This window comes from Echinops telfairi, unplaced genomic scaffold, assembly GCF_000313985.2.
Source record: "Echinops telfairi isolate 266 unplaced genomic scaffold, ASM31398v2 ScPeMD7_7457;HRSCAF=8495, whole genome shotgun sequence".
Lineage (NCBI taxonomy): Eukaryota > Metazoa > Chordata > Mammalia > Afrosoricida > Tenrecidae > Echinops > Echinops telfairi.
In genome coordinates, this window is record NW_022111357.1 from 15,274,156 (window position 1) to 15,295,436 (window position 21,281).

Here is a 21,281-nt window from a genome sequence, read left to right on the forward strand (position 1 = left end):
ATAAAACAATAGCTTCACATTTTGAGAATTTGTTTTATTAAGGTTGCTATGATTTTGGTGCAATGTATTTTGACTTACCCTCATACAGACCTTCAGTTTTTATAGGAGTTTGTTTGCAGCTACAAGTTGTGGGTTCATAACTGTAATAAAAAGGGGAGGATGTGGGGGCAGGCATACTCTGATCTCCTCTGGCTCCACGACAGGGGCAGAGAAGCATCATCCACATCACCAGCTATCCAAGGCTGGCCCATGTGCAGCTGAAGGTCAGACATGCCTCTACCCTCCTGTCTTCCTTCCCAATTCTGACTCCAATTGTCCCTCCCAGAGCACTCTCTTCTTCTCGGCTAGCGTCAATACTGGATGATAATGACCATATGGAACACATGAACCAAACTCATGCCTATGGAGGTTTTTAGGGAAGTTAACCAGTTATAATTCAAGCTCAGAAGCGCTTGGGCCACAGCTCTCTGGTCCAGACAGCCTGTCCTCTGCCGTGCTCACAGGCAGGCTTCTCTGGTCCTTGGCCTCGTAGCCACATGGTCCTCTGCCCAGCTTTGGCAATGTTACAAAGCTTTTCTCAGGACTACCAATAAATGCCCTAATGGCACCAGTGGGAACCCGGAGGTGCTCAAGGGGTCAGCAAGCCGAGCTCCCGAATTCAGTGCTTGGAGGCACCCCACTCTGCAAGCAGGCCTTCTGCCTGAAGGCCCTCCTCTTTGCTCATGCCGTGGGCTGGGAGGCCCCTTCTTCGGTATCTGGCTCTGGTTCCTGGTTCAGCTGCAGACACTCCAATATCACGCTGCTGCTTCTGTGGGGTCCCAGCTTTCTGTCCCAAGATCAAGGTGCTCAACGCCACCTACCTCAGGATCCAAAGGCCATGCTCCACTCTGGGCTCTTTCTCTGATGGGAATGAAATTCTCCCTCCTCCTTCTGAGCTGGTGTATTCCACACGCAGTAGGACGGCAAAGTTGACCAACCTCCACATTAGAGTTCCAAGCTTCGACGATCCCAATGGACCCTGTTGAGAATCACTCACAGCTGAGCGCTATCAGAATACTCTCCCACCTTCTCTGACCCGGAACATCCGGGGAAGAGTTGTTTGTGGGGAGCTACCAAGAGTCTGCCTAGAAGAGCCACATGGAATAATTCGCTGCACTGCAGTCACCCAGAGACTGCCTGTCCCCGATTTTATAAAGAAGAAAACAGAGGTCCTCCGTGGGAAATGACAGGACACATATTGCCCCGGCTGCTCCGACTCTGAGACCTGTGCTCTGTCCTCCATGCGGAGCACCAGCCAGATCACAGGCACCCGGGGAGAGGAGGCGGCAGGATCGTCCTGAGAGCGAACCTTCACGACACGCACAGCAGACACCAGGTAGCCTTCAGGAGGAGGGCACTCACCTGGGAGACCTAAGAACAGACCCCGCGATGCCAACATGCACGCTGAGCACGTGGCGTGCTGGGCCATCACAGCCCATCGGCTCCGGGGAATAATTAGGATCCTGAAGAAGCCTCAGGATCTCCCCCAGGACCCTGGTGCCCTTCGGAAAACTGGATGCTCCCTGCCAGCCTGTCCCCTGAAGATCCATTGGTCACAGACTATTGTGCAAATCTGTGTTTGTCCAATTTTTACATGTGATTTACCCACTTGACTGACCTTCCCACCCCTTCTCCAAACTCTCCCCAAACTGTGGCTGTTAGGGAGCCCAGTGAGAAGCCATCAGAACTGGCAGGAGACAGGCTGGGACCAACTCCAGTCTGCAGGCTCTGTGCTGCCACCGTGGACGACAGTCAGACTCGCTGAGGCCCTGGCAGCTGATGGAGAGGGGACTTCAGAGGTGCTGTGCTGCAGCAGCCAACTGCCGCTGACGCTGGAAGCCGTGGTGTCACTCCCCCAGCCAAGAAATCGGAGAAAGGATCCCCTCCAGCTGCCTTTATTCCGCAGAGGCCGATGGAGCTCCGAAATGTGCAGGCAGAGTCCCCGGGTGCTGGGTAAGGTGCTCAGCTGCTACCGTAAGCGGGGAAGTTCGAGCCCACCCAAAAGCCCCTCAGAAGAGCGGCCTGGAGATCTACTACTGAATAGGCACCATTGCCAACGATGGGGCCCAGTTCTACTTGGACATGCTCAGGGTGGCCAGGGGTCAAAACCAGTTTACATCCGTCATGGGCCCTAGAAGGACAACAATGAACACACAAGACCCCTGACGCCAAGGAGCTGAAAGCAGTTCTGTACGGGGCTCAGGGGTCGGGGGAGATGAACAAGTAAACAAAGGATCCCAGATAGTCGTGGGAGCCAGCAAGGAAGCAGCAGGGCGAAGGCACAGAGTCTAGCTCTGGGTGAAGGGAGTCCAGGCCCCGTGAGATGCGGCTCAGGGAAGTTCTCTCCAAGACGGGAACATTGAACATTGGCAGTAGAGAGCAATTCTGGTCCCTGATGGGCTGGGGGAGGCTTCTCTGATGAGGGGACGCCTGATCTCACCAGGTGGAAGAGAGCAAAGGTCTTCCCCACAGAGAGGACACAGGAACAGAGGCCCACAGCTGTGCTGGTTCCCTGGGTTTGTTGGTACCATGGCCAGGAGTGGTGCTGAAAGTGTCCTGCAGGCCAGTGTGTGACAGACCTCAAATGTGGTGCGTCAGAAGTGGGGTTCTGTGCCAAGGGTTGGGGAAGGGGCTCTAGAGAAGTCTAAGTAACTAAGATCAAGTCCCACTTTGGCTCCTCAGGCCCCTTCCAGCACTGCAGTCCTTGGAGCCGGGTCGGTAAAGGCTGTTGGCTTCAGTTGACGGAAAATAGAAACGTGTAGGCTTGTTCTCAAATGCTGTGAAAGACCAGCGCTGGTGAGGGAGTCCTAAGCCTTAGTAACTCAGCTCCCTGACCCTGGGACAGCCGCGGGCAAAGGACAGGGTTTCAGTCTTCCTCAGCACGATGTCCTCGCCCAGGTCTGCCCATCCACTGGACGTGCCAGGGGCACCGAGACCTCCCACTGCTTCTGCCCTGAGTCCTCACCCAGCACCCTCAAGAGCAGCCCCTGGAGACCAGCCGGGAATAGCCAACCCCAAACCAGGTCAGCTCCCCTCCTTCTATTTTAGATTAGCCTCCGCCAGTCTTCCCCTTTGGGAGCAGCAGGCTCTCATTTCTCTCTAAATTGCTAAGACCCTGGGACGCTCGCAGCAGGTGACAGAGAGAAAGGTTTTCCAGAACGTCACGTCCTTTGAAGGAGAACGTCTTATAAATAATTGAGAGGCGTCTCTGCTTCCTGAGCAACTATGTAGAGACAAGATGCCCCAGTTCCCCCAGCAAGTTCCTCCAGAGTTTTGGAGGATTCCAGGTGAAAATAAGGAAAGACTTTGTCTAAGATCAGCCAGGATAGGCAAGAGGGCTGGGTGCAGGGAGGCTGAAGCTGACCAGGTGAATGGCAGTGTAGGAAGGGGGCTTATCTCAGGCAAGTGTGTCATCAGTTGACACAGGCAGACCTGGCTTTGAAGCCCCGCTGCTTGGGCTTAATACAAGGTCAGAAGTCAGGGCTCAAGGGAAGACCATCTCAGAGGCTGTGCCAGGTTTATAGCAGCTTAGTCAGGGAGCCCACACCCATGCCCAACACCCATTGATAAAGCCTAAGAGAAGTCTCTTGATTGGCCTGGCTGGAGACATTTGCCTACTCCTACACCAATCACAGAGAAAGCCCTAGCATTGGTCACTTCTAGGTCACTGCCATGGCTCAGTCCTATGGTGTGGAGGGAGGGGAGGGGTTTACTGATGGGCAGCCCCAGAGGAATGATGGATAAGGCAGGGATGCTAACAGAAGGATGAAGGGAGTGTTGGGGAGCATTTGGCCAAGCATCAAATGGCTTGGTGATCTGGTCCCAGATGACCTGTCCAGTCTCAGCCAGCCACACCCTTCCTGCATGCTGCATTCCAGCCACCTGTGTATCCACAGGGGCCGGTGTGTCGCACACACTGTTCTCTCGCCTTACCTCCCTGCTTTGCCCCACGTTTCCTCTGTCTTGAGGCACTACCCTTCCATAACCTACAGAGCAAGCATCACTTCTTCTTAAGCCTGAGATGCCACGCCCCTTATTTACTCTTCTCCGATCCTCGAATCCCAGAACATGACAGCGATAGAGGCGATGCCAACATAACCCTTTTTCATTGGCCCGCCTCTACGCACAGCCCCGTCCTCCCTGAGAACAGAGATTCAATCTTACTCTCTTCTGTTTTCCCAGGACCCTCATCCTTGCCGGCACCCGGGAGGACCGGTGAATGTTTGTAGAATGAAGGAATTGAGCTATTGGCACACGAGCCTTTGCACACTTGGGAAGAGCGGCTGCTCTCCCCACACATGTTGTGGTTTGAGAGTTTGGGGGAGAAATCCTGCTGACTTTACAATTCTACTAACATGAGACTACTTTGAAATATTTCCAAAAGAAAGGAGTTCTGAACTTTCTGTATGTTCATGGGGGAGATTTAGACCTGTCTCTGAAAGTACTATTAAAGCTCACTAGCTCAAACTGGTTATAAATTCTGGGCACCTTTACAATTGCTCGGAAAAAGAAAATGTTTTGCTAAACCAATTAAAAATACAAACCAGGCTGGACGTGGAGTATTTACCCTTCTAAAATGAGTGAATTGCTTTTCAGCCTCTTACTCACAAATCATGAGTCTGTAAAGCAACTCAGGGCTCTCTCACCGATCTCCCACGTGTCCTACCGCATGTTACCTGTCCTAGGTGAGCTCTCAGATATGCAATGGCAAGTAATAATCATATCAAGATCTACTGGATGCTAGAAACTGGGCTCAGTGCTTAACATGACTGTCTTAGACCTTCCAACTGCACTTTGAGACTCGTTGTACGCGTGAGGGAACCTGAGCACTGGGGGAAACTGAGCCCAGGAAATTTGTCACGCCCCCCCCCTACCCAGCAGCGGAGCTGCCACCCACCCAAGTTGTTGACTTCGAACCATCAGCTCTTAATTGGGCTACCATTCTACCTCCCAATACACAGCGAACCAAATTCCTCAAACACCTTCAACGCTCCCCACTGCCTCAATGCCAAGCTGCCCAACAATCTGCCTAGCGTTCCAGGGCCAATGGAAGCTAGCCCCAACTCCCCAAACCTGCATATGCCAATAAGGACTCCTTGCTGTCTCTGGAATGCACGGTGGCATCTCGGACCTCTATGCCCTTGCCCTGTTCTTTTTGCCTTTTGCGCCCTTCCTCCCCGCTCTGCTCTACCTGGGAAAGTCTGCACATTTTCCACAGGCCAGCTCAGATCTCTGTTCCCATCCTGCGAGATGATTTATCCCAGTGCCCCTTGGGCTCCCAAGGTACCTCACCTCTGCCTCTATGGCAGTATTACCTGGTCCTGTTATATAGTGTCTACCTCCAAACCTTAGCCTATGCTGTTCCTTCTGGCTGGAGCTCTTTCCCCTCCCCCAACCTCACTTCTGAAGGGCTCATCTTCTTCACTATTTAAGTCTGAAGGCCAAGGACACTTCCTCCAAGAAGTGCTCCATGACCAGCCCATCGGCTTCTCCTTCCTATCTCCAGAGTAGTTATTTCCCTCGTGGCTCTCCTCACAGTCTGAAAGCAGTCTAGCTGTTGATACACCTGTTCATTATCACCCACCTCCTCTAAAGAGGAGCTACTACAGGGCGGCCTCCTTCCTGTCCCACTCTCTGTTGCATTGCCAGTGCCCACAATAGCGACTGGCAGAGACCAGGGACTCCGTCGCCGTGTGTTCAACCAATAAGTGATTGCATGGTTGAGCAAGTGAGTTTATGTTTCTCCAATCTCAACCTGGCCCATGGTACTTCCCAACTTGCTAAATGAACAGATGGACGGACCAAGTCCTGCAGACCCGACAAGCCCAGACTGTGATGAAGCAAGCAGGAGGCTACTCTTGACTCCCTCTACAAAGCCAGCTTCCCGTAGTCATTTGGAAGATGTCGGAGGACATGTAGGCCCGTCCTGTTTAAAGACGCAGCTTGTTCTCTGGCCCTGTCCATCCATAAAGTCATCCCCTAGAAGGGTGTCCGTGGTCATGAGGCACTGAACAGATAAGACAGCTGAGGGGAAGCAAGCCAGCAAGATCCTCTGTGATGCCCAAGGAGGAGCCTGCTCATTGCATCTTTGGCATCAGCTGGGGGCCCCCAAAAGTTAGCACAACTTTTCGGGACGCTTGCTCAGAAGAATAACTTCAAAAACTCCAACCAAGCTCATTGGTATGGAGTCGATGCTGACGAATGGCAGCCCTGTAGGATGGAGGAGGCCTGCCCCTGTGGGTTTCTGAGACAGTGACTCTCTGCAGGGGTAGAAAGGCTCCTCTTTCCCCTACAGAGAAACTAGCTAGTTGCAAACACGGAGCCCACTGTACCACCAGGACTCCGTATGCTCACAACAGTAGTAAATATTGTGGCATGCTTTCGACGTGAGACCATGGGTAAATATTTAAAGTCATCACAAGGACCCTAAGGGTTATTAACCCCATTTTTAGACAAGAAAACTGAGGTCAAAGGATGTAGGACATTTTGCTGACAGTCGTATCAGGAATAGACGGTGCAGTCGAGGCTGGGGCCCAGGTAGTCTGGCAAAGTGCCTTCAAAGCATTTGTTGTGACAAGTCCACTCCTAGGGACTTCTTTTAAAGACATGCCTGTGGCCCAGGGGACAATGGACATGAAAACGGATCACCGGTGATGTTCCGACTGCCCCCTTTGCCGGGACGTACCAGGTACAGTGAGTTTGCCTCTTGGCTGAGCCACGATGTTCAAACCACTGACGGCTGTGAATGAGGGGGTGAAAGGAGATGCCTTTTGGGGGGCTGCAGGAACCTGCTTGACAGGCTGCCCAGGAAGGCAAAACTGGCCCAACTGCTGGTGGAGGGAGAGGCAGCCTCACGCCTGTCATGGAGAAGTCAAATGCTCCTCCTCAGAACAAGGATGCCCGGCAGGGAAGCAGGTGTCAATCCCCTGTCTCTGCTCCACTCACCTGGTTCCATTTATGGAGACGTTAAGAAGCACCGGCAGTTGAGCTCACTGCGATGCCTACATCCTGCGGCTCCGACTGCATATTATGTCTCTCACTGTTCCTCACCCACACCCCCGCCCCCCGTCCACCCCTTTCCTACCATCCTAAAATGTCAAGTGGCTCTTTACCAGAAGCACTGAATGGAAATAAAGGCAATTGGAGGTTGATTTCGTCCCATTTAAAGGTAACCTGGGGCCACTGGGAGCAAACAGACCCACCTGGAGGTGGCAGCTCCTCTCCTTTCTCCCTCCTGCATCCCTGGCCCCTCCTCCCTCCTCAAAGGTGGTGCTGGGAGCTCCTGGCACCGAGTAACGGATGTGCCCATCCAGCCTGTCTCCCAGAAACCCAGTTCTCATGTTAACTTGAGTCTAAGTCTCCCTGAGGAGCCCTGGGTAGCATAGTGGACTCACCTTGGGCTATTCATTGCAGGGTTCACAGTTTGAAACCACCATCTGCTCCACAGGAGAACTATGAGGCTTTCGACTCCCATAAGATGTACGGTTTTGGAAATCCCCAGGGGCGGTTCTACCCTGTCCGCTAGGGTCACTATGAGTCGGTGTTATTCAGTGGCAGCGAGTTTGGGTTGGTTTGAAGAATCCCTTGTGGCATGATGGCTAAATGCCCAGCTGCCAACCGAAAGTCCAGCAATTCAAACCCACTAGTGGCTTCACTGAAGCAAGATGTGACTGGCTCTTCCGTAAAGATCACAGGCGATGGATTCCTATGGGTCACTGCTACTCAGACCTGTGGTGTGGCAACCAGTTAGAATCAACCCAACAGCAATAGAAAGGCAGGTGACTGCGAAAGAAAAAGAGTGGCTTTTCCGGAAAGGAAAAGGGTGAAGCCTACTGGGATGGAAGCCCCTCTCGCCTTCGCCTGAACTCTTAGTGGAAGCTTCTCTGGGGTGTCCTCTTGGACATGTCCAGTGCTTCCCAAGCCGCAGGTTCTTTGGTGTTACCAGGAAGGTGCCCTGCTCAGAGGGGTCAGCGAGAGAAGTTTAAAGCAGGGGCAGGTCAACCCTCAATGCAGTTCCGTCTTTCCCACCAACTGGTCAGAAGCGATGTCACCCAGCAAGGCTGCTCAGGACTGCAGAGGAACAGCACTTCTGGGATCTTCATCACGTAAACTTTGGGGTTCTGTAGAAGGAGCCAGAATGCTCTTTCTAAGTGAGGATCATGAAACGTGTCTGGCTTACTGCGAAGGCCTCCTCAGGAAAGAAAGACAGAGCCCCGTGTCTGAGGAGAACACCCTCTTTAGCAAAGTGGAGGGTCCTTGAAGGTCAGGGGCAGCCTCCAGGAGACGGATTCACACAACAGCCAAGCGCGGTGCTCAGACACACCAGGATCCTGAAGACAGAGCTGGTTCATCTGAGGTCACCGTGAGTCTTCGCAGCCTTGACCACAGCTAACAACAGCGTGTCTCGTGCACTACTGGGGTCATGCTTATACTAAAGAGTGATGTTCACTATTTTGCTTAGCTGAAATTCAAATGTTATCCAGGTGTCCTGCATTTCTCTGACAATCCTACTCAGGGACCCCCTTCAAAGCAGGAAGAGTAACCCAAGAGAAGATAGACTGAGCACCTCCCCACTGTAACCTGAGGATGGCTTCACTAACAGCTTTCAATGTGGGGGAACCCATGTAAGAGTCTATTGAAAAGGAAGAGTTGAACTCGTGATAATATTAAAATGCACACAAAGCACTGCCAGTGTCTAGACCAGGGGTTGGCAAGCTTAAGGACTCAAATAAGAAAATGTTAGGTTTTCTGGCTCATATGATCTCTGTCACATATCTGTCATATCTACTCAACTCTAGTTGTCACCCCAAAGCAGTTTTAGACGATATATCAGCAGATGGGTATAGCTGGGTTTCAATAAAGGTTTTATTTATTAAGAAGTGACAGTGGGGCCAGATATGACTCTCAGGCTACAGTTTACTGACCCTTGGTCTGAACTGCTGGGCACAATCAGTGCTGGAGTTCACCTTCTTCCCCAGTGTTGTGTGCACTGCGGCATCTCCCTTTAAGGAGTTGGAAACGGCACTGGGGCATCCACATCTTGCTTCTTGACTTCTGGGGTGACTGTTAAACAGGCACATCTCTCTTTCTCTGGGTTCCAGAACCCCAGCACTAAGATGAGGCTAGGGGATGATTCTTTCCTCTAGTTTGGATCAGATGACCCTGCTGTGCCAGAGAACACCTGCCCCATAGCAGCTACTGCTTTTCTCCCTCCTTTCCAGAAAATCCCAACTGCCTGGGCGCAGCCTACAAGACAGACTCCCCTTTCTTATCCTGTCCGTTTCATCAACAACGAGCCATTGCTGTCTTCAGGGCCAACACCACCATTTGCTGTGGAGTTGACTCCGACTCATGGTGACTCCACGTGCGTGTATCAGAGTAGAACTACACTCCATAGAGTTTTCAATAGCGGTGGTTTCAGGATTTCTTTTGCTTTGTTTTGTTTTTTCAGAAGTCGAAGACCAGACCTTTCTTTTCAGGCTTCCAACACTCATCTTTCCGAGCAGTGTGCTGATGTGCGCACCACTCAGAGACACCATTAGGAGAGCAATGTTGTTGTTGTTGTTGTCTTTATTATTATTATTTCCCAGGATGTGAGACCCTCGGCACCTATGCTGGCCCAAGGAGAGAAGCACCGAATCACTCTTCCGCCAATGCCAGCTCATGCAAATAGGTATGAACTTATTACAGTGGCCAGCAGCCCTTGTAACTGGCACATAATTGGAAATATCTTTAACACTCTATTGATGGCTTTCCCTCCGATGGCTCTGAGGCAAAGTTGAAACAGTAAAAGGTATCGATTTCCCAGAACTGAGCTGTGAGAACAAGATCAAAGCAGGGAAGGTGGGAGGGTAGGCTCGGGCAAGAGAGCGGGTTTAAAATGAAATTATGGTCATTGTTCTGGCAGCATTTCCTCTGCACCACAAGGGCAGGTAGCTTTCTGAGTAACAGTGGGTTTGTACAGTATTTCATTAGGACACTTTCGTCAAAAGATCAATGATACTTCTGGAAGCTTTTTGCCCGTCCATGAGGGCGGGTGAGCCTGGCGAGAAGCCTGCTAGGATCCGGCTAAAATTAGGTGGCTGCTGGCAGAAGAGAGGTTTGCAATCATAGCACATCGATTTCCAAAGTAATGTTGAAGCTGAGTGAGTTTCATTAGTCTCCTTGTTCCTTCCTTGTGGAGAGGGACCTTCTGTAATTAAGGGGTTCCTCTTCTGGGGAAGCGGAGCTATCCAGAGGAAGGCTCAGTATTTGGCAGAAGGTGGGTGTGTGGAAGGGAGGGTGTCAAGGGAGTTGCGGGTTATACATGCTTCCTTAAGACCTGGGTTGGTTGCCAGGTCCCTGGGATCATAATGAAACGCCAGAGGCTGGGGTGTTGTCATAACAAGGAGCTCAGCTACTGATCTCAAGAGCAACCCATGGGCCTCCATTCCCCTGGTCTATAAAATGGAGATAACAATGGTAGCTCACCAGAGGGTTGTTCTGGGTACATGGTCAGGTGCTCCATCCAAAGAAGGGTCTGATACAAAGGAACCACCATCTAAACGCCATTGTTGGTGTCTTATTACCGAGCCTCCACTGAACGTCAAGCACGACGCCGTGTATCAGGCTATGGAGAAAGGACTGCTGCTTCATGAAACAAGAACTTCAGAATGGGAAGTTCTGGTTTCTGGACAGAGCCTCAATCTGCGTCTATGCACTTCTAAAGGTACAGTCTCCTTCTCTCTCGCCCTTCCCTAAAGCACTCTGTGTTCTTCAATTTACACCACATCAAAGCAGCAGTTCCAGCGTCCTCAAGAGACTCGGTTGTGTTCCTTTTAAATGTTCTTTGAGGTCGGGGAACAGAAAGAAGTCTGAAGGGAAAGGATCAGGGCTGTAGGATAGATGGGGTAAGATTTGCCAACGAAATTCTCAAAGATTTAGCAGATGTGTTTTTTGATGGAAAAAAAATAATTTCTGGCTTCAACTTCCCTGGCCTTTTCCTCACCATTTCAGTTTTCAATTTTCTTAAAATGTCTTCATAGCACACTTCTGTAATTATCCTGTCCTTGAAGAAATCCTGTAAAAAATTATCCTGTTGCTGTTGCTCTTCTCAAAAATTCACTTCCATTGAGGCAGTTCTGACTCATAGCAATTGGAAAGGACACAGAACTTCCCCAAGTGGAGTCGAAGGCTGTGATTCTTATGGAGGAGAAAGCTCCATCTTTCTCCCATGGAGGGAGTGTTAGTTTCGAACTAACTTTGCGCTTTATATCCCAAGGGATATCACTACTGGTGTCAGGTGGATCTTGGCTCAAAGCAGAGAAAACTAGAAACATGTTGCTTCTGTTTCATTAACTATGCCAAGGCATTTGACTGTATGGATGATAACAAACTATGGATAACCTTAAGAAGATTAGAAATCCCAGAACACTTGCTGGTGCTCTTGTGGAACTTATACATGGAACAAGAGCCAGTTGTGCAAACTGAACAAGGAAGTACTGCATGGCTTCAAATCAGGAAAGGTGTGCATCAGGGTGGTATCCACTGATCTCATTCTCTCAATCGGTCGGCTGAGCAAATAACCAGAGCTGGATGATGAAGAAGGATGTGGCATCAGGAGTGGAGGAAGGCGTATGAACAACCTGCGGTATGCAGATGACACAGCTCGCTTGCTGACAGTGAGGAGGACCTGAAACACTTGCTGCTGAAGATCAGGGATCGCAGCCTTCAGTACGGATTACAACTCGCTGTAAAGAAGACCCAAATGAACTAATATGTAGCATCGTGATAATTGGAGAAAAGATTTGAAATGGTCAAGGATTTTTGTCTTGCTTGGATTCGCAATCAATAAAAATCATGGAAGAAGCACGACGAGATTTTAAAAAATGCATTACTGTCTTATGTAAATCTGCTACACGAGACTTCTTTAGAGTGTTGAAAAGCAAGGATGCTACTTTGAGGACTAAGGTGCGCCTGACTCTAGCCATGAAAGACAGAGCTTTCTACTCTGGTAAACAGTTAACCATCTCAGAAACTCACAGGGGCAGTTATACCCTGTCCTATAGGGTCTCTATGAGTCAGTACCAATTTGATGGCAGCGGGACATATGTATGTGAAGAAGGAAGACTGAAGAAGGATCGATGCATTGAATGGTAGTGTCGGAGAATATTGAAAACACCGTGGACTGCCAAAAGGGCAAACCAACCGGACCTGAAAGAAGTACAGGCCAGTGTTCCTTGGAGGCGAGGATAACGGCACTTCATCTCACATGCTCTGGACGTGTTGTCAGGAGAGCCCAGGCCCTGGAGCAGGACATCATATTTGGTAAAGTAGAGGGGCGGGAACAAAAAGAAAGGCCCTCAAGGAGATGGATCGACACCTTGGCTGCAACAATGGGCTCAAGCACAGGAACAATTGTTCAGGATGGCACACTCAGTTGTGCATCAGAGTCACAACCAACTCCATGGCACCTAACAACCACCACCACAACAGTAGCCCAGAGGGGAACTCACTACACCACTCCTGTTGTTGTATCTCCTGTACCAACTCCTGTTGCTACTGTTAGGTTTCACCAACCCATAGTGACCGTACATGCAATAGAATGAAACGCTGCCCCGGCACTCACCATCCTGAAAACGGTCCTTGTGTTTGAACCCATTGCGTCTCACACTGTGCCAATCCACCTCTGTGAGAGTCTTCCTCTTTTTCACTGACCTTCCACTTTTCCAAGAACCGTGTCTTCCAAGAACTGATCTCCCCTGTTAAGATGTCTATAACACATAAGCTGATGTCTCTCCATGCTCACGTCTACGTAGCAGCCTGACCGTACGTCCTCCAAAAGATACAGTTGTTCATCCTTCTGTCGGTCTATGACACTTTCCATATACTTTGCCACCAACTTCTGGTCCTCCTTCATTGTCCAGCTCTCACATGCCCACGAGGGGATTGAAAACACCACGGCTTGGTCAGGTGCCCCTTGGTCCTCAGGGGTATCTTTCCTTTCTAACTCGTTAAAGAAGACTTCTGCAGTAGGTGTTCCCAAGATACCGTGTCCTTTGACTTCTTGACTGCTGTTTCCATAGCATTGGTTGTGGATCCAAGTAAATTAAAACCCTTGGTGTGATAGTTAGGTTTATTGTGCCAACCTGGCCAGTAGAAACAGGTGAGATTAATCGGGTCTCAGTCTGATTGGAGGGCAAAGAGATAAATGGCTCTGCCAGGACTGCCCCACCCTCTCTTGCTCTCTGGTGATGGGAGCGTGCTGGAGTGTGCTGCTGTTTTAGCTAGTTATCTGCCTCAACCTGTGAACTACACTACCTGTGGGCCAGGCCAACCTGTGAGTCATGTCGCTAGAGCTTGAGGCTCCTTTGAGACCTGCTTCACCATGCTGCTGGTGCATGCATTGCATGAGCTTGATGCTGTTGTCTTGCATTGCTTCCATTTGATATCCCCTTCGGGCCTGGTTTGCTAAGCTCTGGAGCTACTGACTTGATGACCTGCCCTGCTGCTTGCTGCCTGTGAGCAGACTCTGCTTGCCTTGCCAAAGGAGGACTCCACTCTCTGCTTCCTTGACCTTGGACCATGGAAGTGAGTTGAATTGAACCCTCTGTATTGCTGTGTGGACTAATTAACTGTGACATTCCTTCTCACTGTGTAAACCTATAATATATAATCATAAGTGACCTGGTTTTGTTTCTCCAGAGAACCTTGCCTAACACAGTTGGTAACTTGAGTCTTCTCTTCATTTATCATGATGCTATCTATTGGTCCAGTTGTGAGGATTTTTGTGTTCTTAACATTTACATTGAAAAACATTTCATCTTCATCAGTCAAGTGCTTCAAGTCCTTGCTTTCCGCTAGCAAGTTTGTGTTATCTGCATATTGCAGCTTGTGAATGAGTCTCCCACCAATCTTGATGCTTTGTTCTTCTCCATTAGTGTCTCTTCTTTGATTATTTGCTCAGCCAACAGATTGAATAAAGAGAGTGAAAGAATACAGCTCAGATGCACGCCTTTCCTGATTTTAAACCATGCAGTATTCCTTGGTTTTGTTCAAACAACCGGTTCTTGTTCGACCCGTAGGTTCTGCATAAATACAATGAAGTGTTCTGGGATTCCTGTTCTTCACAAGGTTATCCTAGTTTGTTATGATGGATGCAGTCAAAGGCCTTTGCAAAGCCAATGAAACACAAGCACCTGGCTGGTATTCTCTGCCTCACCCAAGAGCCATCTGATGTCAGCAAGGATGTTCCCTCTGAATCTGGCCAGAATTTCTGGAAGCTCCCAGACAAGGCTCTGCTTCAACCATTTTTGAATGATTTGGCTTATTTCAGTTAATACATTTTCAAAGCCCATCTGTGTCATAGCATGTATCAGAACTCCATTCCTTCTTATGTCAGAACAACAGGCCATTGTACTGATATATTACACCTAGTTTATCCACTTGTCTGTTGGTGGATAGTTAGGTCACTTCTGCCTTTTGAGAAGTGTGAATAATACCGTAGTAACCATGTATGTGCAAGTATCTGTGTGGGTCCCTGTTTGTAAATCTTTGGACATTCTGTTTCTACGCCTCTTTGCCAACTAATGTTGTTGATGTCACTGTGTTTGTTGGGCATCTTAATATCTCCTTTGCCAAATGATTCACGTCATCTGTCCATTTATTAATTGGGTTGTCTTTAAGTGGTGGGAATTCATTATATGCTCTGTATATGAAACCCTTCTCAGATATCTGAATTCTTGTCAGTTGTCTTTTCACTTTCTTGATCAAGTATTTTGATGCACAAAAGGTTTTCATTTTGATGAAGTCCAATTTCCCTATTTCTCCCACTTTCACTGTCCTACCTAAGAATTCATTGCCAGACTGCGTCTTTGGCTCTCAAAGTGAGTCTTTCATGGACTCGAAAGCCCAACCCACGGCAACTGATGGGATTCTAACTTGTGGTGACTCTTTGGAACTGAATAACACTACTCCTTTGGGTTTCTGAGACCGTCAATCTTTACACATCATCCAGCCTCCTCTTTCTCCCACAGGGCGGCTAGTGAGTTTAACCCACCACTGTGGCACTTAGCAGCCCACTACGCACCCAGGCCTCCTCCTCTTACAGACAGCTTGGGGATTTTTTCATGACTTAGACCACTTGGGTTTCTTGTCCCTCCGTTACTTGTGGAGTTAGTTTTTGTAGTGAGCCATTTGGAGTCTTTTCTCTGCTTTTGTATAAACTTTTATGTATTTTCTCCGTGGTTACCATCAGGATGATATTTTACAGCCTACATTTATAACAACTGAATTTTAATTGAGATATACTTCAATGGTATTCAAAACTGCACCTATACAACCTCAACTTTATATTGCTATCATGATGGATTATATCTTTGTACATGTGCGCCCGATCACATAGACTTGAAATTGCTTTATGTGATTATATTTTAAATTGTGTAGGAAATAACTAGTAAAGTTACAAGTTTAAAATATAGCAATTAGTTTATGTAGGTACGACTGACAGAGATCTTTATTTCTTCATACAGCTTCAAGTTCTCTTGTGCCCTTTATTACTACTGGAAGTTCTCCATTTAGCATTCTTTTTTAAAAAAAATAGGTCTAATGGTAACAAACTCTCTTTGCTTTTGCAAATCTGAGGATGTCTTCACTACTCCCTCCTATTTGAAGGAGGAAATGTTTAGCGGAATACAGAATTATTAGTTGATAGTTTGGATTGGTTGGTTGGTTGTTTGTTTCAGCACATTAAATATGACATCCCCCTGCCTTCTTGACTCCGTGGTTTCTAAGAGGAATTAGTTGTTGCTTTTAGTAAAGATTCTTAGTACACAGTGAGTCATTTCCTCTTGCTGTTTCAATATTCTCTTTGTTTGTGACTGTCCACAGTCTGATTCACTGTCCACAGATTGATCATGTGTCTCAGTGTGAATCTCTGAGTTTATCCTACTTGCTTCTTAGATGTGTTGATTCATATCTTTCATTCATCATATTGAGAAATTTTCAGCCCTTATTTCTGAATTATTCTTCCTGCCCCCTTCTTTCTCTCTCCCTCTCTGGAAGCTCCCCAAATGGTCTATTTAACAGTATCCCTTAGGCTCTGCTCACTTCTCTCCAGTCTTCTTTTTATTTTTTTCCCTTTTGGGTCCTAGGCTAGATCGTCTCAGTTATAGAAATAGAGCTAATTCAATTAGCCTCTGAGGAGTTTTCAGTAGGATTAAATTAGGAGATGCTTGTAGAAGGCTTAGCACCAAGCTATCACAGACAGGGACTCAATGCATGGACGTCCCAGATGAACCAGTGGCATCCCTGGGCTCAGAAAGGCCAGGACCAAGGGATGTGACTGTGTAAGGTTTTCATTTTATATACTAGAGTGATTCAACATGTAGAAACGTACAGCGAATGGTGGTGAGCACTACAGGGCCCCGAGGCTCTATCATGTGGCGCGCAGACACTGGAGTCCGTCCACCTGGGCTTAGTCGCGAGCTCTGTCTCTCTGTCACTGTGCAACAGTGGCAATCCCCTCCGCGCCTTGATGTCCTCATTTTTAAAAGGAGGATAATATCAGACTCTTGTTCCTGAGGGGGCTTAGTGAAGCTGAAGCAGGTAATACATGCAAATGCTAGGAGAGGGCCTGACTTACCACAAGAGACCAATAGATATCCGTTATGAAAGCGAGCCGCTATGAAATCTGACTAATTTTCATGGATGGCCTGGGGGAGCTATAGGATATAGTGGGGGGTGGGAATGAGGTGTCGCGCCACATCTTGGTGAAGGAGGTCAAGCCTGGAACGTAGATGCAATAATAGGTTGAAGCCAGAGCCCATCTTTGGTCTGCTCCCTGGAAACACATGAACATGCTCCATGGGATTCCAAGGGCAAGAGCCAGGAAGGGGCTATGGAAGTTCAGCCGCAGTCTCACAAGGCAAAAAGCTTTCTGAAGTCCTCTGTGGAGGTCTCTGACTCCCAAACCCAATCTCCTTGGCTTGCCATTGAAGGCACCCCAGAATCAGGCTCCACCTCCTTTCTAGTCTCCCTTCCCAGCAAGCCCTTTGCCCTCCACTTATTTCAACCGACCAGCAGTCCCCTACATGCACACATCCCTGTCTTTGCCCTTGCTGATGCAGTGTGGTGTCTGCTCCTTTTGCATCCACATGGCCAATGCTTGTTGTTCTCCAAGAGCTGGTTGAAGTCCACCTCCCCAGCCATTGAAAGGGTCCATAAATGTCTGCTGGTGCCAGCTTTAATCAGCTAGTCACTGGCACAAATCAAAACCCAAATCCCAAACACACTGCCATCCAGTTGATTACAACTAGAGACTCTATCGCCATGTGGCCCCTGCCCCCCCCCAAATAAAAAACATCTCACTGCCATCGAGTCAATGCCAACTCATAGCAACCATTTAGGACAGGGTAGAACTGCCCTGCGGGTTTCTGAGAGTGTAACTATTAATGGGAGTAGAGAGTCCCCTCTTTCTCCGGGGGAGCAGCTAGGGATTTTAATCTGCTGACCCTGTGGTTTGCAGTCCAACATGTAACTACTAAGCCACCAGATCTCGTGCCTCAAACCGAGATTCTGCCATTTCCTGACTGTGCTTGTTACTTGGTTAGGAAGCAAGAACCCCCGGCTCTCGGGACTGCCCCTCGGCTCCATTCAGGTGTGAGGCTGGCAACAAGCCTCCAGAGAACCCCTTGGAGAGGAGCCCAGTAGCCCCCTAGGAGCCAAGGTCCCAGCTGACGGAAGCATTTATTTACAAGAGAGGATGGTTGACTATCCCAGAAATGACATGGTGGGGAGGAACAGGAGACCGTAATGGACTCTCCCACCTTTGTGGACATCATTGATGTGAGTCAGGGGTCACAGCAGGGCTTCAGGCACCGGCAGCATGCATGGGCTGGACCAGGCTGCTCAGTGTGACCTAAGCTGCACACAGGGTATGTTCTGAGTCCACCCTCCTGGCACATTGATTACAGGAATTAAAGGAGCCCAGAGAGCTGCAGCAGGCACTGTCAGCCTCCAGGGACATCATTAATGTCACCTGAAGGAAAAACGACAGCCACTCCCTGCGCCCCAACCCCAGAGAAACCACATTCTTTTGCGGAGGTTGGCATTGGAATCAGATCAAGGAGCCAGAGTGACCAAAGTAACAATTCATCCCTGCCCTCTGAAAGCTTCCCTGCCAGTTTCTGTGGTGACTTTCCCACAGATCCTTGAACCTCAAACATGTATCCTTGGAGGGGAACAACTGGATCTTCTTCCCTGAGATATGGCCTGTGCCTGGCACATCGTAGGTGTTTGCTGGTTGTGATGAGTAGGGACTATGTCAAAAAAACACTTTCCCACAGATCCTTGAACCCCAATCATGTATCCTTGGAGGGGAACAACTGGATCTTCTTCCCTGAGATATGGCCTGTGCCTGGCACATCGTAGGTGTTTGCTGGTTGTGATGGGTAGGGACTATGTCAAAGAAACACTCCTGGGTAAGGGTAGGGATGGAGCTCAACATGCCAGTTGTACGGCAGCCTGACCGTACCACCTTGGTGTCACAGCCTCTTGGTATAAGAAAGGAAGACCAAGCTGAGTCAAATCCTCTTTGGCCCTTGGCCTTTAACCCGAGCTGGATCTTGCATCTGGTTCCTGGATTTCCTGCTGCGTCACCTGCTGAGCCCGGAAGCTGTCGGCAGACTAGCAACAGTGGATTCATTTGGCCGGCTTCAGACCTTGCATCCACCAGCCTGTGCTCCCTGCTGCCTCCGCTTCCGAGAGCCAGAGGAAGTCATACTTGAACCAGACTGGAACCGTGTAAGCTGTTTCTTGATGGAAATCTCTTTCTATGTTTGACACACAAGCATCAGTTGTTTTGCTTCTCTAGAGAGCCAAACCTAGCACAATGGCTTCATATGTGCCCTTCTTCAGCGTCACATCCCAGGAGCATTTGGGCCACACGCAGGAAAGATCACCTAGAAGAAATGGAGGGGCCAACAGAAGCACACCTTTCCCCAAACTGCCCAGCAAGGGACTGTCCCGGTCAGGAGCAGACGCCCAGGAGTGCCGACCCTCCACGTGAGGCCTTGCCCCATGTCTGCTCCTTTCCACGCCCCACTGCAAAACAGCCACGAGAGCATCAGAGTATAAGGACCATGGATATTCCCTGAATACGAGCTAAATAAATAAATGGATGGAGCTATCCAAATGAGGGTACAGAAGATGAACCACATTGTCAGCACATCAACACAGAAGCAATTAAAAAGCAAAAGAAAAACCCTTGCTGCCATCGAATTGATTCCAACTCAGAGCGGCTTTGTGGGGCATGGGAGCAGTGCCCCCAGTCCATCTCTGAGACGGAAACTGTTCACGGGAGTAGCAAGCCTCGTCTTCCCCCATAGAGCAGGCGGTGGCTTTGAACTGCCGACCTTGCAGTTAGCAGCCCAATGTGTAACCACTATACCACCCGGGCTCCTCATATACCGGCACAGGTAGCTCCAAACAGCCAGGCCCCAGCTGGCCCTCCTGCAAGGCCAGGTGCCTGAGCGGCTCACTCACTGCCTCCCTCTACAGCCTGCCAGCGGGGACCACCCGCATGGATGCAGACCAGCCCACCAGAAAAGTGAGCTCCAGACACCTTGAATATTTCAATTGAACAGCAGTAAGAGCAGGAGACAAAATCTAAATTGTCTTATAAAAGTGCCGAACTAACATCTTTCATGGAAAATTTCAAACTACTTTTACTCTGAGGGGGAAAGTAGGCCACTTTATCCTGTGGCATTTGATGGGTGCCGCAGAGAAAGGAAAATGTTATAGAACAAGGAGGAGACAGGGAAAAATACATAATCTCTTGAAATTCGACTGTGTGTCTCACGCAAGGATGAGCACTTCTAAATTATCTTTCAAATCTACACACAAACCATGTGGAGCAGGTATTATGGTTCCTGAAGGCCAGCTCAGCGCCTGCTCCCCAAATATGTGCCGGAGAATGAAGCCCCATTTCACAAATGAGAGAACAGAGGCTAAGAGAGATTAGACGGCTCCGCCAAGGCTTGTTGTCAAAGAACCTTGATCCTGCATCAGCAGGCAGCTGCACACCGCACCTCTGTTCTTTGCTCTGTGTAGTACAATTCCCCCATGTGTAGTCAGGAGCAACAGGACCTGCCAAAGCCAGACCGGTGTAAAGACAGGCTCAGCAGGCGGCGTGGAAAGGAGGGGAGAGTTAGCCTTAGGAGGAGCCAGGATTTGAACCCGGCTTCATCTGACCCTGGGAAGAAGATGGGCTTTCTCCTCCCATGAAGAGTTCAGTCCTGAAATCTCACAAGGGCAGCTCTACCCTGCCCTATAGAGCTGCATCCACCCAATGGCAGTGGTTTGGTTTGGGTTTGATCATCAGACTCAGAGCTGGGTCTCCCCCTCTCTCTGGCAGTCTGGGGAACCACAGCAGACTCCCACACCATGAGTCATCCTGAAAGTTTCAGGTGGGGAAAGTATGCTGTTTTAGTCTGGGTAGGCTAGAGAAACAAATTCATAGACACTCGTATGTGTATAGGAAAGAGCTTTATATGCAAGAGCAATTGAAGGTTGAGAAAGCATCCCAGCCCAGTCCAGATCAAATCCATAAGTCTGATATTAGCCCATATGTCTGATACCAATCTATAAAGTCCTCTTCAGATTCAGGAAACACATTCAAGGATGCCTAATGGAGGAAGATCACAGGCCTGTGGGTGGGAAGTCTTGTGGATCCAGTGGTGTTGTAAGCATCTCAGCACTGGCAGGGGTCTCCACGTGGCTCCTCCAGCATCCAGGGCTCTGGCAGCATCAGGGCAGTTTTAATGTGGCTTCTCGTCAGAAATGTCTGGCAGGACGTGAACCTGTGTTTTGCCTCCAGTAAGCAATTTATCTCCGTAGCACCTCCAAATGAGGTCAAGCTGCAACCTGACTGACAGGCTAAACCCCATCTCTTCACGCTTAATCTTCTCAAATTAACAACAGATTTTATAACTACCACCTATGCCTAGAATGTGACCTGGACATTTGATCAAGAGGCTTATGCTTAAAAACGGGAATGGTGAAGATTTTGTATTTCTGTGTGATAACATCCCCAAAGGGGACAGAGAAAAAGAGTGAAACAATAAAACACTTGAACATTGGGGAGCAGGGAAAGAAAAGGTCACTGAGTGTCCTGTCTGGTGAAAGCTATCTTTACCCTTCCCTGTCTTTGAGCTCTTTTACACCTCTGCAAATTGTAAAAACTGTTAGGGACCCAAATCACTCTT